The sequence below is a fragment of the Protopterus annectens genome, chromosome 9.part0 (genome assembly GCF_019279795.1).
Source record: "Protopterus annectens isolate FY-2018-M chromosome 9.part0, PAN1.0, whole genome shotgun sequence".
NCBI classification, from domain to species: Eukaryota; Metazoa; Chordata; order Ceratodontiformes; family Protopteridae; genus Protopterus; species Protopterus annectens.
Genome location: NC_056743.1, coordinates 1,782,684,900 through 1,782,702,235, shown reverse-complemented (window position 1 = coordinate 1,782,702,235; position 17,336 = coordinate 1,782,684,900). Strand labels below are relative to the sequence as shown.

The 17,336-nt window shown below is 41.0% G+C and overlaps 1 long non-coding RNA gene and 1 other non-coding gene across 4 annotated transcripts in view; both read right to left on the bottom strand.

Annotated features, from left to right (window-relative positions):
- The window catches only part of LOC122810989, a 271,067-nt gene that overhangs the window by 97,141 nt on the left and 156,590 nt on the right, over positions 1-17,336 (bottom strand). The window lies entirely within an intron of this gene.
- On the bottom strand, positions 1,821-2,005 carry LOC122812415. The gene has a single exon (XR_006366419.1). It is a non-coding gene; the product is annotated as a U2 spliceosomal RNA (small nuclear RNA).

Below are 17,336 nucleotides of genomic sequence, written 5' to 3'. Positions count from 1 at the left end.
ATGTGAGGAGTTAGACTTATGGATATGGAGCATCTCTAGTTGGGCAGGGTCTGAGACTGCCTTCTAGGTGAAACACAGATCATCTCATGATACTGAGTAGAGTGATAGTGATTTGAGCCTGTCTGCATAGGACAGGTGTTGGAGGCCATGGATTCTCTTTATGAGGTATTTCAGTGACCTTTTCACTTGGTGCAGATGTTTGGAGAGGTACATTCCAAATGGAGCATTATACTTAATTATTGGTCTAATGAGGGAAGAGTATAAAGAGGTAATAACCTCTTTTTTTCTGGATGCAATCCCTTTACTTATGAGATGAACCAAGTAAACGGCTTTTCTGACCTCTGCCGCTACATGATGGTCGAATATGAGGTTGTTATCAACCTGACTGCCCAGGTCTCTCACCACAGGTTTTATGCTTAGGAGGTTGCTGTTGATGTGGTAATCAGTAGGGGTCATGTTTTTGCCAAATGGTATGATGATACATTTATTTTGCATTTAGATTAAGGCTATGACTTTGGCACCAGTCATTTGTTATTGTGAGACCATCTTGCAGTATGCTAACATCATTTGGGGAGTCAGTGACAGCACTCACCTTACAGTCATCCGCAAACTTGGTCAGCCACAGGACTTTTTTTTGCCTGGACCTATGAGAAATAGACACTAAACAATAAGGGTCCCAGGACAGATCCCTGGGGAACCCCACTAGTGACAGGTCTGCTATCGGAGGTCGAGGTGCCTCTTTTGACTTTGAGGGTCCTGTCGCTGAGCTAGTAGGTCAGCCACCTGATGAGAGGGATTTACGCCAAGTTGTGTTAGTTTTTTGATGATGACTGAGTGGGGGATTGTGTCATAGGCCTTGGCCAAGCCAAGGTAAGGTGTATTTACTGACTTTCCCTCATCCAGGGCCTTGGTGACAGTCCCAAAGAAGTCAACCTGTTCAACAGGCAAGATCTGCTCTTGACGAATCCAAACTTGGTGGGGTCAAGTGTTTGGAGATTGTCTATGCCCTTGTTTATGAGATCCATAATGATATGCTCCATGGCATTACAGATCAGACTTGTCAAGCTAATGGGGTGATAGTTTCCAGGGTCAGTAGTGGCACCACCTTTGTGCAAGGGGATGACAATGGCAGTTCTCCACTCTGCTGGAATGAAGCTTGTACTTAGGCTGTGGTTGAATAGGGTGCTCAATGGCGAAGCCAGTTCTTGCTAGAGGTGGTGCAGAATACATCCTGGGATACTATCAGGTCCCATGGAAGCTGTGTTCTTTGGCTTGAATAGGGCCTGTAACACTTGATCTATTGAAATGTGAGGTGTGGGACAAGTATCAGGGATGTCGAAAGGGCCTTTGGGGGCAGGGGTGGAAGTTTGCACTGAACCTATCTGCTAGCAGGTTGGCTACGTCAACAGGATCAGTGTAAGTGACACTGTTAAGTACTAATTCGGAACACACCTGGGCTTTGCCACAGAGGCTCCTGACATAACTGAAGAGGACTTTATGGTTGTACCTTTGTTATATAGGCTAGCTTTGATTCATAATAGGTTTTCACTAGTGATCTAATTTGTTTGTTGAGGCTAAGGAGGAAGTTTTTCTAGTTTGGAATTTGTTCCTTTTTACCCTTGGAAAACAGTTTCTTCCTTTTGTTGTAAAGTCTGTTGATAGAAGATGTCCACCAAACAGGTCTGTGTTTACTCGAGGAGCAGGTTTTAATTCTATTGGGTATGGCTAAATCCATGCAGTTGTATAAGTGCTTGTATACTGCATTGGCTTACTGTTCAGCATTGTTGTCTGCATCCTCTGAGGAGGGGGGTGGTGTGAAGGGAGGGTACACCATTCCTGGAAATGCAATACCAAGTTGATGATTGGAGTGGACAGAACGAGCCCCTATTCCATCTCCCGCTTACAAAAATCAATTTAATACATAATTCACAGATAAAAAACATATCAGCTACTAAAATGATTGAAACAAATACTACACTAGATCTTGGCCAAAAGGCCAAACCATTGCAAATGTTCTTTATATACCTCATTTGGAGCTTTTCTCTCCGAGCCATGGCTGAAAATGAGCAAACAACCCAGTCAGATTCCCCTGATAAACAAATGTCAGTAAGTAAATAAATACATTAGAAGGGGGATCTGAGTGGGAAAATGGCTGAGCTTCTGTGAAGGTGGGGCAAGATCTCATATTTTTCCATTACACACATGAATCATGATGCAACTACACAATCACAGGGAGGTTGGGACAACCAGAATAAGCCTTAAGAGAACAACCTCAGTATATGTTAGACAACACTGCCTTCCATGACCCCCTTAGGTTCCATGTCATCCCCAGTCATAATTCATTATATAAGTCTGGGGGTGAAAATGGAATGACTGATAGCCCCAGCAATGGACTTTGGACCCTGTGATGACAGTGCCTAAAATGCTGGAGAGGGTAAATGATAAAGGAATACACAGATTGGAGATAAGCAGTTTACACTCAGATTAGGATGCAGCACAACTGCACCGATGTCTGCAAGTAAGGCAGATAACAGAAAAGAAAGTGGAAATGAGAAAAAGAGTCCAACTGAGCATTCTCTGACATGAAGAAAGCATATGTCAAGGCCCAGGAAAGCTGATTTGGGAAGTCCTGTAAAGTTTCAAAGCCCCAGAAACATTGGCATAATTTAGTGCAGACTATGTGCAAGGATCAAACAGTGTTAGTCTCACAATGGGGTTCCCAGTGGGAGTGGTTGTGCATGTTCTAACTTGCATAGGGGTTCCCAGTGGGAGTGGTTGTGTATCAGCATTCAGCCCTGAGACCTGTGCTATTCATAATGGTAACAGATCACATTAGCAAACAAGTTGGAGTGGACAGAGCAGTAAAGCTGCTGTATGGAGGCAATGCGGCATTACAAGCAGATTGAATAGGAATACCGCAAACAGGGCAACGGAAAACAAAACGGAATGCATGTGGGATGAAACTGAGTTGTCATGGCAACAAATGGGGAAAAATCAGTAGAAAATTGAGATAGAAGGGAAAATAGTGGAACAGGTTAACACCTTCAACTATCTGGGAGGGGTGGTTGTTGAGAAGAGAAATCTGAATGAGGAGATGAAAGCTAGAATCAGAAGGGCTGCAGCCAACTGGTACAGAGTGTCAGGGGTGGCATGTGATAGAAAAATGTCAAAGAAGGTGTACAAAACAGTGATGCAACTAGTATTTTTGTTTGGTACACAAGCTTGGACAGTGAAGTCAGAGCAGCTGAAGAAGCTAGAAGAGTCGGAAATAAGACAGGTTGCAGGATGCACACTGTGGGACATATGAAGAAATAATGACATTGCAGCAGAAACTAAAATAGTTCCAGTTGCAAAGTCAATGAGAACAAATTACCAGGGTCCAGGAAAAGGTGCAGGAAATCAGATGTTGCTCTGGTAAAGATGATTTCTGAAACATGAAGATGGCAAGAGCACATGAAGACATCCAGCCAAAAGATGGATGAATTATATGAGAGAAGACCTGTGACAGACAGGCATTACCATTAAAGGAGGTAAGACTGTAATACTGAATTGGATTGGTGGCAGTTGATGTAATACCTTAACCTGATGTAGCAAAAAAGTGAAAAAGATGGTTGATGATGATAGATGTTTTAAGTCTTCAAGACTCCCCTCAAGCAACACATTAGGAAACTTTACTTGGAAGGCATGCACTTTCCATCTGCCATTCCTTCATTTTTCTCATTTTTCTGCATGAAGCACTTGTATGACAGGCCCTTACAAAGGTATCATGCTTTTCTCTACCTGCATAATTCTCTTGGACAGGACCAGGCATGTGTTTCTCTGTAATCACTCTGCAGTTAAAAGGCAAATGTCTCTTTTACTTTCAGCTTCCATTTTCTTTTCAAAACAAGGTTACTTTGCCTCCATTTACAGGTCATCTCATTATATGTCAAATCTTTCAACTCTTTGTACCTCCACTTAGGAACCCATTTTATGAAAAAAGTACCCCGATTCCACCATATGATATACCCTCCCCAAATTGAGACACCAGGGTTTGAGCTGCACTGGTAGCCTGCTGACTCGCTGTATGGCTGCCCATTTGAGAGTGTTGCCTGGACATTACTAAATGGTTAATTTCCAGAGACACTGCAGGATATGAGTGCCATTGCTACATGAAACTTCCTACCATCTAGCCAAAGCCCATTCAGTACTGCCTTAGACTTTGCAGCACTTCCAGACTTTTGAAAATGCTAAAAATACTTATTTGGTAGATGGCTGAGTTTCTTTATTTTGGACTACAGTGACTCTTGAAATTTGGCTGCATTTACCAAATACTCTTTCCAAGCTTTGTTCATTATAGGGCAGGAGAAATAATTAACCTACAACTCAGTGAGACAGGAGAACATAAATCCTTATATGGGGATTGAAGACAGGACCTCCAGCAGTCTGTGCAGTTGTCATTGATATTGGACCAACAAGGAGTCTTTTGGTAGTTAGGTACCTAGTTTCTCCCAAGAGCAAATATTTCTCCTTTTAACTAGGCACAATGATGGTGATATTTAGCATCCAGTACAAAGATTCCTTGTCGGCCAGCTGGTAATTCTGCAAAAGTATTTTTGCTTGTCAATGCCCAGACAAGGGTCAGAGTTTTACTTTCTCTTGGAGCTCTAAATATAATACTAGGTTAATTATTTATCCTGCATTGGATTATTATTCTGTACTGGACATTCCGAAAAAGTAGTTTCTGGTCTGTTTGCTTAACATTTTTATTTACTGGAACTTTCTTCTGCTTCACTAACTACTGTGGAAGACTGTCAGAACAGTTATTTAAATTCTTTTGCTTGATTTTATTGTCTGCAATTTCTTTTTTCTTGAAAAGGCTTTCACTTTTTTCCTGGCGTACCTTTGGCTAATCTGTTGGTCATTGTCTTTGTATTACTGTGTTCAGTTAATTCAGTGTGCCTTTGCTTTTGTTTTATTATATTCATTACTTCATCTTACCCTGTTTCATTTTCTTCCTGTTGCTGTATTCGCTTAACCCACTCCCTTATAGGGTTCTTAATAGTCTTACTCCTCAGCTAATTTTTAAAATACACTTTGAAAGTGTTAAATTCTTTAAAATACTCTTTACTCTGTTAACTCTTTTCACTAGCATTAACAATTTTTTTGTTTTTATTTCGAGCTGTGGTATTTTTTTATTATTTTGAACTTTGCAGCAGGGTTCTCTTCACTGAACATTTGTTGCCTCTTCGCTTCTCAAAGGCTATTATTTTTCTTTTATGTTGAATTATATGCCCCTTCATAAAACTCATTTGGTTTTGTTAGGGACTCCCCTTCCAAAGCATGTGCTTCTTTAAATTTGAATCAGGTCTTGTGTTCTCATAAAGCTTATCCACTTCTGATATGGACCCCCCTTACCATACTGTGCATTCCTTTACCTTTGTGCTGAGTCATATACAACTCACACAACTTATCTACTTCTGATATGGACTCCCTTACCATACTGTGCATTCCTTTATCTTTGCACTGAGTCATATACTGCTCACACAATCTGTCCATTTCTGATATGGACTCCCTTAGCACACTGTGCATTACTTTACCTTTGTGCTGAGTCATATACAACTCACACAACTTATCTACTTCTGATATGGACTCCCTTACCCTACTGTGCATTACTTTACCTTTGTGCTGATTCATATACAACTCACACAATGTATCCACTTCTGATATGGACTCCCTTACCATACTGTGCATTCCTTTATCTTTGCACTGAGTCATATACTGCTCACACAATCTGTCCATTTCTGATATGGACTCCCTTAGCACACTGTGCATTACTTTACCTTTGTGCTGAGTCATATACAACTCACACAACTTATCTACTTCTGATATGGACTCCCTTACCCTACTGTGCATTCCTTTACATTTGAGCTGAGTCATATACTGCTCACACAACTCTTCTACTTCTGCTGTCTAACCCCTGTCCACAGCAAAAACCTCCAAGACAGAGTAGCTTGTATTTTTAGACTCTGTGCTAGACTCTGCATAAAAGCCTACATTTACATTGCTACATATATAAAATTCCTTTTTTTGCTTACAGCCTTTTCCAAACTTAGAACCCCTTGCATTTAATCCTCAGACCCTTGCAAAACATCATTTTGCTTAGACACCTCTTTGTTTTAAACACACTCAGAAAAAATAAAACTTGAGTTTATAGACTTTATACCAGGTATATACACAGGATTTCCCACAAGCTAATTTATATTGTAAGAATGTATATTTTCCATCTAGTGCTATTCATGGTAAAGCAAGTTGTTATTTATCTGTTGTAGCCCACACTGTCTGCACCACTATTTTCTTTATATCACAAATGTATTTAGTAAATTGAGATAGGCATTTAATTATGGTATATGTTTGCTTATGCACATTTAACTGAATTGATGTGAATCATCAGTTTCATTAACATGTTTGGCCAAGGAATTAGATAGTACTCTTCTAATTTCCTTTGAGATATCCCATGACTTATAGTAGAGGTAGTAGAACAATAGAAGGTGTTATCAGTAGGAATTGTGATGTCCTGAAAGCTATACCAGGTCATGAAAGCTGGCTTCCAAATAAACCTAGGTTTACCTATCGTAACTGTAGTAATTTAAAAAGACTACTATGTTATAAAGACTTTTCATTAAATAGTAATGTAGTAACAACGTTTAATAAAAAGGGCACTTTTACTTGTTACAATTGCACCTGCTGTTCAAGTATAAATCAGTCCTCTGAGTTTATACATCCTGTGAATGGTAAAAGGTTTATTTGTCACTGCAGTGCAACATGTAATACACCCTCCATTATATATATCTTGCCACCTGTAATAAATGCTTGGGTTTCTATGTTGGAAAGTCAACTAGAAAATTAAAAGATAGGATCATAGAACACAGATCTGAAATTAGGAGAAGAGTACCAACTAATTCATTGGCCAAACATGTTAATGAAACTGATGATTCACATCAGTTCAGTTTGAGCTATACATAAAATTAATTCAAATATTAGACGTGGAGACCTTATAAATAGTGTGGATATGAAAGAGTATGAATGGCTTATTCGCATAGAGGTGCATAAATATCCTGGTCTTAACAAACAAGTCACGTTGAAACCATTATTAAAATTAAAACAACAGAAAGTGAAGAAAAAGTGTATGTATGTATTATTGTTACTGTGCTTTTAAAGACTTAATTGTTGTTTTAATTGTTGCTTTATGATAGGTTGCTGTATCATGTGATATGTTTGAATGAGATATAAAAATGCTGTTTTAATGGCTGTTTTCTGTAAGACACTGAAGAAAGATATTTAGTATCTGAAAGCTTTGTCGATCTATTAAATGATATCTATGGTGTGTAGCTTTACTTGTTATTTTGCTTGAAGGATTTTGAAAACCAGCTCCACTTGTATTTCATAATAATATTGCTGAGAATTGGAGAGTGTTTCAGCAAGAGTACGATGTTTTCATACAAGCTGCATTTTCTGATAAAGATGACCATACAAAGCATTTATTCTGCTTAACTTAGCTGGTTCAGAAGCCATCGAAAGAGAGTGTTCATTTGTGCATGCACCTGCTGTGTTTGCAGGGAAGGGGGGAAAAACACCACATAGTGGTACTGGCTGAGTCAAGGGAAGACCCCCAAGTGCTTAAAACATACATTTAGAGAAATGTGTAACCCCTAAATGAATATTATAATGGAAAGGCACTTATTTTGCACAAGGGATCAAAACCTGGGGAAATTTTTGCAGCATATATAACTGACTTGAGACACAAAGTTAAAATGTGCAGATTTGGTGATTTAAGGGATGAGTTGATAACAGACTGACTTGTGTGTGGTATTAAAGATGATGCTGTGAGAAAGATTTTGCTTTGTGACAGTTATTTAACTTTGAATATAGCCATTAAGACTTGTCAGATATATGAGCTTGCATAAAAGCACACAAATATGATTACAAATGAGAAATGCATGATTCCAGTGTCTTCTAGTGCTCATGTTGATAATATGCAGCATGTGGTTAAAAGAAACAGGCCCAAGTACATTGCAGCAAATGCCAACCCTGTAACAGTCCCTGGTAAACCACATAGCTTTCTAACAAATTCCAGAGCATGCACAGTCTCAGTGAAGCACAGGGGTGAGTCAGCAAACTCAAAGCATGTGCCCTCACCTTGCATCATAGTCAACTGTTATAATTGTGGTGGCAATCATGTGTCTAAAAGAAAAAAGTGCTTAGCTTTTGGTCAGCAATGCCACATATGTAAAAAGTGGAATCATTTCCCAAGATTTTGTAAATCAAAAGTGGTTCATTCTTTTATTAAAAGAGAACATTCAAGGAGACAAGTTGATCGGTTTATAAAGTGGTGACCCTACTGTTTATGTTCATGTGCTTAATGAAAACAGTCAATGCAGTAGATTTATGGGCAAAGAATGAAGTATTTTGTATTGTTCAGATAAATGGGATACCCACAGAGCTTAAAGTTAACACAGGTTCAAAGTGCAATGTGATGTCAGCAGAAACATTTGCTAGAGTATGTGCTGGTGAGAAGCTTGGTTTGGCAAAGTGTGCGAAGCTTGCTTCTTATGGTGGTGAAGAAATTCAAACTGAAGGTTTAGTAGTGCTTTCATGTTACTCTGCTGGGAACAGCTATGCCATGGAATTTTTTGTAGTCAAAAGGCACATACAGTCATTATTAGCCTTCAGAGACTTGAAAATGGGACTACTTTTATTTAATAAGGATGTCCACCATGTAAGCTTAAAAGACCAGTGTTCTAGTTTTGGCCAGTCTATTTTCTCTACCTATGCTGATCTTTTTAAAGACAAACTAGGCAACTCCCAGTTGTGTACTCTATGAAGTTTGACCCTGAAGTCAGCCCAGTTGTCAGACCAGCCCAGAAAGTTCCAGTACCTATGAAGAACAGAGTCAAAGCCCAGCTAGATAAAATACTGCAGCAAGGTATGATTTGTCCAGCTGATGAACCAACTGAGTGGGTATCTTCCATGGTAGTAGTTCATAAGAAAACCTCAGATGATATCAGAATATTTATTGATCCACGAGATTTGAACAAAGCACTGAAAAGACCTCATTATCCAAAGCGTACAATCAAAGAAGTCACTGCTCTTATGCCAAATGCCACTGTTTTTTCTGTTTTGGATGCAAAGAGTTAATTCTGGCAATTTTTTCTTGACTAAAAATCTTCATTGCTAACCACTTTCAGTACTCCTTTTGACAGGTACAGATTTTTGAAAATGCCATTTGGGATAAATTCTGCCAGTGAAGTCTTCCAGCATGCAATGGAGCAAATTTTTTCTGGTTATCTGTGTGCTATTATAGTAGATGATATTCTAGCAGGAGGTAATGGTGAAGCGAAGCATGACAGAAACCTCAAGAAAGTTCTGGAAAGAGCATGTAAAGTGACTCTTAAGCTGAATCCTCAGAAGTGTAAGACCAGGCTATGAGAAGTTACTTATGTTGGTCATTTATTTACCAGTTCAGGCTTACGTCCAGATCCTTCCAAGCAAACAGCAATTCTGGATATGCCAGCTACAGACAATGCTCAAGCCCTACAATGTTTTCTTGGCATGGTTAACTATCTAGGCAAGTTCATTCCTGACTTGAGTCAACTATCAGCACCCCTCAGAGAGTTGACAGGCAAAGATGTATCCTGGTTCTGGTTAGAACAACACTAGAGAACATCTGATGTCCTGAAACAGAGAATTGCCCGGCCACCAACTCTCAGATACTATGATGTCCATAAGCCACTTACTCATTTTTGTGATTCTTCGAAGTTTGGTCTTGGTGCAGTTATTCTTCAAGAGGGAAACCAGTAGCCTATGCATATAGAACTCTAACCCAAACTGAAATGCATTATGTGCAGATAAAGAACTCTTGGCAATTGTGTTTGCATGTTCAAAGTTCCATGATTATATTTATGGCTAAACTATTCCAATTGAAACCGATCACTAACCTCTAGTCACTATTTTGAGAAAGCCTATGCATGCAACTCCTTCCAGATTGCAACACATGATATTGAAATTGCAAAAGTATACTTTCAATTTTGTCTTCACAAAAGGCAAACTTCTTTATCTTGCTGATACTTTATCCAAATCACCCAAAAATACCACTGAATAGCATGAAACTGAGAAACTTGATTTTGAAGTCATGGAAGTGAGAAGATTTTCTTCCCCATGTCTTGATGAGTTTAGAAATCACACAGCCTCAGATCCAATTCTTCAGAAGCTCAATCACTTTATCATTTGAGGATGGGTCAAAGCAATCATGTTTACCAGTAGAAGTGCAATCATATTTTCCTTAGATAGATGAGATTTTGTTTGACAATGGTATCATGATGAAAGGTCCAAAAGTGATTGTTCCAAAATCCTTGCAACAAAAGTATATTACTATTTTGCATCATGGCCACCCAGGAACTGATTATACCAAAAGAAGGATGAGAGGACTAGTATTTTGGAATTCTATGTCAAAAGATATCGAGAGAGTGCTTTCATCTTGTTCTGTATGTAATAGTACTAAGCCACATCAACAGAAAGAACCTGTTCAGCTAAACTAGATTCCTGAACTACCTTGGTTGACAGTAGCTACAGACATTTTCAAGTGGAATGGTCAACATTACTTGGCGTTAGTAGATTATTATACAAATTGGTTAGAGATTGACTTACTTCTTAATCTAGCATCCAGTAATGTCATTACTAAGATGAGGCATCATTTTACAGTCCACGGTAGTCTGCACAAAGCTATTTCTGATAATGGCACACAGTTTACTAGCCAGCAGTTGAAGAAATTTGCTAAAGAGTGGGACTTTATTCATATTATGAGTAGCTCTGAAAACCCACAGTGAAATAGTTTGGCAGAACATACAGTACAAAATGCAAAACAATTACTAGAGAAGTTGAAACGAAACAATAGAGATGTTTTCCTGAAGTTCTCAGAAATATTCCTCATGGTAAACACCTTGGTTCACTTGCACAGAGACTTCTATCAAGGCAAACCAGAACCACATTACCAATTAGCAGTAATTTACTGGTTCCATGTGTCAAGAACTACTAATCAGTGAACGCCCATCTGTTGAAGAAGCACTTATCCTGGAAGTCCTATTATGATAAGTCCAGCAGACTGCTCAATCCATTATGAGAAGGGGAGATAGTGAAGATGCAGACGTCCAAATGTTTTGATCAGATTGGTGTCATGAAAAGTATCCCCAGGATTCAATAAAGTAATTTCTCTGTGCAGGGACAGTGTAGCCACTCCTGCATGGAATATGGCCACAGAACGATCCAGTAAACTAGTGTTTTGATGTGCACAGGCCTGCCTACACTGTTCCTGCATGGAAACCAGTGCAGAATGCTAATTACCTCATTTGCGGATGAAAACCATGTAAATGAGGGGAATTAGCAATTCAGCAAGCAAGCAGGTAACCATGCAAGAACAGTGTTAATTGCAGAAAAGTATTTGGCTATTCATAGGTTCATAGGTTCATAGGTAGGTACTAGGCTATCGGCCCAAGGGCCTATGCAAGCCTAGCCAACAAGGTTCCCCGGCTTACACCACCCAAGAAAGTTATTTTCCTGTGCCACTGACGAGCAGAGACACAGAAGTGATCCCCGGGGTGTATTTCCTATTTCCCATTTTTCTTGAAGAGTGCTAATGAAGAACTTTACTTGACATAGATGGTTAGCCTGTTCCAGAGTATGGGAAGTCTCTGGGATAGGAATCTATCCCTCCAGCATGTCCTGTTTATTGTGGTGACAAGGTTTAGGTCCCTAGAGCATGTAGCTCGGAGGGATTGAGATTTCTTTAGGTGTAGCATGTCCAACAGCTCTAGGTTTGACATAGCTTTATAAGTTAGGCAGAGATCACCTCTGAGTAGGCGATATGCTACGGAGTAAAGCTGGAGTTTTTTGAGGCTGTTAGTGTAGGGCATTTGTTTGAGTCCAGTAATCCTCTTTGTGAGGTACTTTTGTGGCCTTTCCAGCTGCTGCAGATGTCTTGTGAGGTACATTCCAAAAGGGGCGTTGTACTCTATAATGGGTCTAATGAGTGATGAGTAGAGGGTAATGATCACCTCTTTTTTCCTGGATGAGAACCATTTTATGATGAGGTGTGCCACGTAGAAGGACTTCCTTGACTACGGTGGCGATGTGACTATCAAAGGAGAGACTACTGTCCACCTGGGTCCCAAGGTCTCTTATCACTCATTCCGTGTTAAGTAGATTGCTGCCTGTGTGGTAGTTCATGGGTACAGAGTTTTTACCAAAGGGGATGACACTGCACTTTTTGGCATTGAGCTTGAGGCCATGGCTGTGACACCAGGCATCTGTCTCAGAGAGGCCCTTCTGTAGGATATTTACATCATTTGGGGACTTGACTATGGCACCTAGTTTGCAGTCATCTAAGAACTTCGTTAGCCAGAGGCCTTCTGTGTTAGCCTGTACTTCAGAGAAGTAGATACCAAACAGGAATACATTTCTGCAAATAAAAAAACAAAGGTATGACAACTCCAAAAAAAGCATGTGTTATACTCTTTAGGCATGCCAATGGCCAAATATATGGCCATTGGCATGGAAAAGTGCTTCATTTTTATAAAAAAATCAAAGTTTTTTTTATTTTTGGCCGATCCCGGCTGTTTAAGCATAGGGCAGTGGCACACAAATGGGATCTTGCTGGAAAAAAAATATGAAAACTCAATTTTAAGGGAAATCTGCATTTGGCTATTATAGTCTATGGCATGCAGAATCAAAACAGTGATTGTCAAGAGGAACGGCTCTGTGGTAGTGCGGTAACCATGGACTAAGGCAGTGAGGTATGCAAATGAGGGGAAATTTACTGAATCACAAAAATCTTCTAAGTGCCAAACTGCATTTAACCATGTAGGTGCTATAGCACAATTGTGAAACTAGGAGGAGCAACAGACATGACAAGGGGGTGTGTCATGGATGGTGTAAGCACATTGGAGCCCTATGGTGCACAGATAAGCATAACTAAGCACAGCTAAGCAAGGGTGTGTGTCTGAGGCTGTATTGACTTATTCCATGAAATGAAGAGCATGTTCTCATCCAGGAAGGGCCATTTTGTAGTGTTTACATTAGCTCAATGGGTTTGCATGGCATGCACCTTGTCTAAAACTAACAAAAATAGCCCCGTAAATATCAGGACTGTTTACATTTGGGCATTGGGTTTGCATGGCGCACTTTGGGGCTTAAAAGATGAGGAAATGGGAAGGGAAAAAAGGAAAATAGCAGAATAAAAGCAGTCAAGAGCAAATTACATAGCTAGCAGGTGGAATGCATCATAGTCAGCCAATAATACAGCCATCATCTGCAGCAAAACAGTATAAACAATGGAAACACCTTGCAGTCTGTTTTTTCACACAAACTCTGCACCGTTGGTGTACACATGTGGGGGAATTTTAACTGGAAAAATGTTAGGGGCTGCCATTGCTTTACTCCATCAGTATGTGCTAGAGGTTGAGGGATTAGAGGAGGATAATGCTGACAACCGCCACAGACCGAGGAGAAGGAGAACAGTGTTTAGACCCATGGTAGTCTCCTCTTCAATTTTTCCCTTGGAACTAGACAAACTTTCAACTTAAGCACTCAAGCCACTCATTTCTCAGCCTGGCACTTACTCAACACTTATAGCAAGCACTTATAAACCGTAGCACTAGACCCTCCTGTACTGTACAGAAGGACAAGGCTCTCTATTCGACCTTACCAGCTATCCAGTAAAACAGTTCATTGTACCTATCCAGGCATGTCCAAAGGGCAGTTTCAGGTGTACTCTCCAGTCCAGCTGGTGAATCTGGTTATTTTGAGGCAATGTTACAACTGCCTCATGTACACAGACAACCCCCTCCTCCTACCACCAAACACTAATACATGCGACAGATGCAATTATACAGTCAAACTGGAGGCTAAGCTCTCTCAACCCAAGACTGGATCAAACAGTCAAGAGGATAAGGGAAATACTAGCATCACACCACCAGTCTCACATAAACCCATTAAAACAGAACTGGAAAAAAGCACACATAAATACATGAAAACATACTTGGAGGCTTTAAATAAAAATCTGCAAAACCAAGAGAGACCTCCAAAGCAAACATCCAAGCAACCTCCACCCCCTAACACAAACCATGAAACGCATACTTCACAAAACCAGTGTGCCATGCAATCACAGCCCTTAAGGCAAAATAACATACCCAACATACTAGTAATAGGTGACTCTATAGTCAGGCACACTGACGTCCCACTCACTAGGCTGAATAAGGAGAAGTTACTGTTAGCTGCCTGTCGGGCGCCAGGATCTGCCACATAACACAAGCACTCAGGTCACCACAGAACAAGTACAAATATGACTGTGTCATTGTTCATGTTGGTGTGAATGACCTGAGCAGTACCTCTCTGGACAACATGAAAAGAGACATGGAAGAGCTCAATGATCACGTAGCCCAGGCCAGTATGACCCTGACCCAGAGTAGCATCCTGCCCTCACCAAGAATAATACCACGGTATAAAGAAAAAAATTCTCAATTTCAACAATTGGCTAAGTTTCTGGTGTCATTCAAAGGGGATCCAGTGTCTGTCCACCTTGGATGACATGCTCGACAAGCCACACTACTTCACTAGAGACAGCTTGCACCTGTCACCCTTAGGCTTTCCAATACTGGCAAAGGCTCTTGCCAACCCCACAGTGCCTTTTTTAGGCAAGGCTCAAAAGACAAACCTACTGCCATAAATAGCACAAGTAGCAAAAAACTGAGGGTAGTGCTTCTCAATGCCAGAAGTCTGAACCTCAAAATGCATGCACTCGAGGCACTCCTCAATATGGAGAAAATCAATATATGTGCAGTGACAGAAACCTGGTTTAAGGCTCCAGAGAGCACCCCAGCACTACCAGGCTACAACTCATATCATACATTTCAGCCACAGAACCCAAACCGAAATACAAAAGGCAGGGGCGTATCCATATTTATCAAGGATACCCACACCTCCAGGTTAGTGGCACAGCACAATGCTTCAGAGATCATCCATGTGCAACTAACAATGGGAAAAACTGCAATTCAAATTGTAGCTTGCTACAGATCACCCATCATGTCCCAAGACCCCCATTCCACGTTCCTGGAAACACTGGGAAACATAAAGGTCCTACCAAACACCCTAATATTGGATGATTTCAATTATCCAAATTAACTGGGAGAACTACTCAAGTACTAACTCCCTTGCCCAACATTTCCTAGAATTTATAAACTCAAATGCCCTGGTTCAACTGGTCAACACTCCCACCAGAGGTGACAACATATTGGACCTGGTCATCACCAACATGGGTGACCAGTGTTCCACACCAGAGGTCAACCCCTCACTGGTTAGATCTGACCATAAACAAATCACTTTGGATATCCACATTCTGCCCCCACCCCTGGACTAGAAACCACAGTGAAAAACTTTTCAAAAGCAAACTTCACGTTACTTAAGACTGAGGTGGATAACGCTGTCCAAGCTCAAAAATCTTTACTAATGCATTCTACGGGCACCTACAAGAATGCATGGATCATGCCATCACAAGCAAAACCAAGACTCACTGCTCCAAGAAAAGGAAACCAGTCTGGTGGACTCCTGCCATAAACAAGCTATACAATAGAATGAGGAAACTAGTACAGAAAAGAGTAAAATCCCAAGAAGAGAAGACATCCCTGATCAGTATTAGCATGAAACTACAATCCTGCATAAAATTATCCAAGGCAAGCTTTGAAAGAAAAATTGCCAAGGACTCCAAAAATAACCACAAGGCATTCTTTAGCTATGTCAAGAATCTAAGTGGCAATGCTCAGATCTGCTCGGAGTTAGTGCAGAATGGCATAAAATACACTGACCCAACCGATATCGCCAACATCCTGGCAGACAGGTTCAGCGCAAACTTCACCCCCCCCTCACCCCCAAGAGGACCCTTAACCATACCAGAAGAATGTAGAGTCCCTGATATCACAGACACTCAGGTTAAACAGCCTTCGCCAAAAACAAAAACACAACATCAGTGGGACTGGCTGGTGTCCCAGGCTGCATCCTACATGAGCTCAAAGACAAACTAACCCCTCACCTACACACACTGTTCAAACTCAGCCTCTCCACAGGCTACATACCCATAGAGTTGTGCACATCAGCGGTTATTCCGCTCCACAAAGTTGGAGCCACAACAGACCCTGGGAACTATCGCCCTATAAGCTTGACTAGCTTGGTCTGTAAGGCTATGGAGTGCATCATCATGGAACTCATTAACAGAGACATTGGAAACCTCCAAACACTGGACCCTACCCAGTTCGGCTTTGTTAAGGGCAGAGCATGCCTCCTCAACCTGGTGGACTTCTTTGAGACAGTTACCAAGGCTATAGATGAGGGAAAGGTGATACACACAGCCTACCTAGACCTCGCAAAGGCCTTCGACACCATTCCACATTCTGGTATTATAGACAAGCTCACCAGCTTGAACATAAACACCTACATCACAAGATGGGTTGCCAACTGGCTCATGGATAGAACCCACATGGTGAAAGTTGCAGGAGCTAGGTCCGACTCTAAACCGGTTACAAGTGGAGTTCCCCAGGGCTCAGTCCTAGGACCCCTCCTGTTCGTCATATACTTCTCAGAGGTACAGGCAAGCACAGGAGGACTATGGCTGACCAAGTTCGCAGACGACTGCAAACTAGGTGCTATAATTGACTCTCCAGCTGACATAGACATCCTCCAAAAGGGTCTCACTAAGACAGATACCTGGTGTCAAAATCATGGCTTCAAGCTAAATGCCAAAAAGTGCATAGTCATCCCCTTTGGACAAAACAAAGTACCCACAAACTACCACATAGGTGGTAGTCCCCTAAGTACAGAAGATGTAATAAGGGATCTGGGGACCCAAGTAGATAGTAATCTCAACTTTGATAATCACATTGCCAAAGTGGTTAGAAAATCCTTCTATGTGGCCCACCTAATCACAAAAGGGTTCGCATCCAGATCAAAAGAGGTCATTGTACCCCTCTACTCATCACTCATCAGACCCATCATAGAATACAATGACCCATTTGGGATGCACTTTACAAGAGACCTGCAATAGCTGGAAAGACCACAGAAGTACCTCACCAAGAGGATCACTGGCCTCAAACAGATGCCCTATGCAGCTCGACTGAAGAAATTACAGCTGTACTCGGTTGCATACCGCCTACTCAGAGGTGATCTCTGCCTGACATACAAGGCCATGTCCAACCCAGAATTGATGGACATGCTCCACCTAAAGAAAACCTTATCCCCATGAGCCACACACTCTA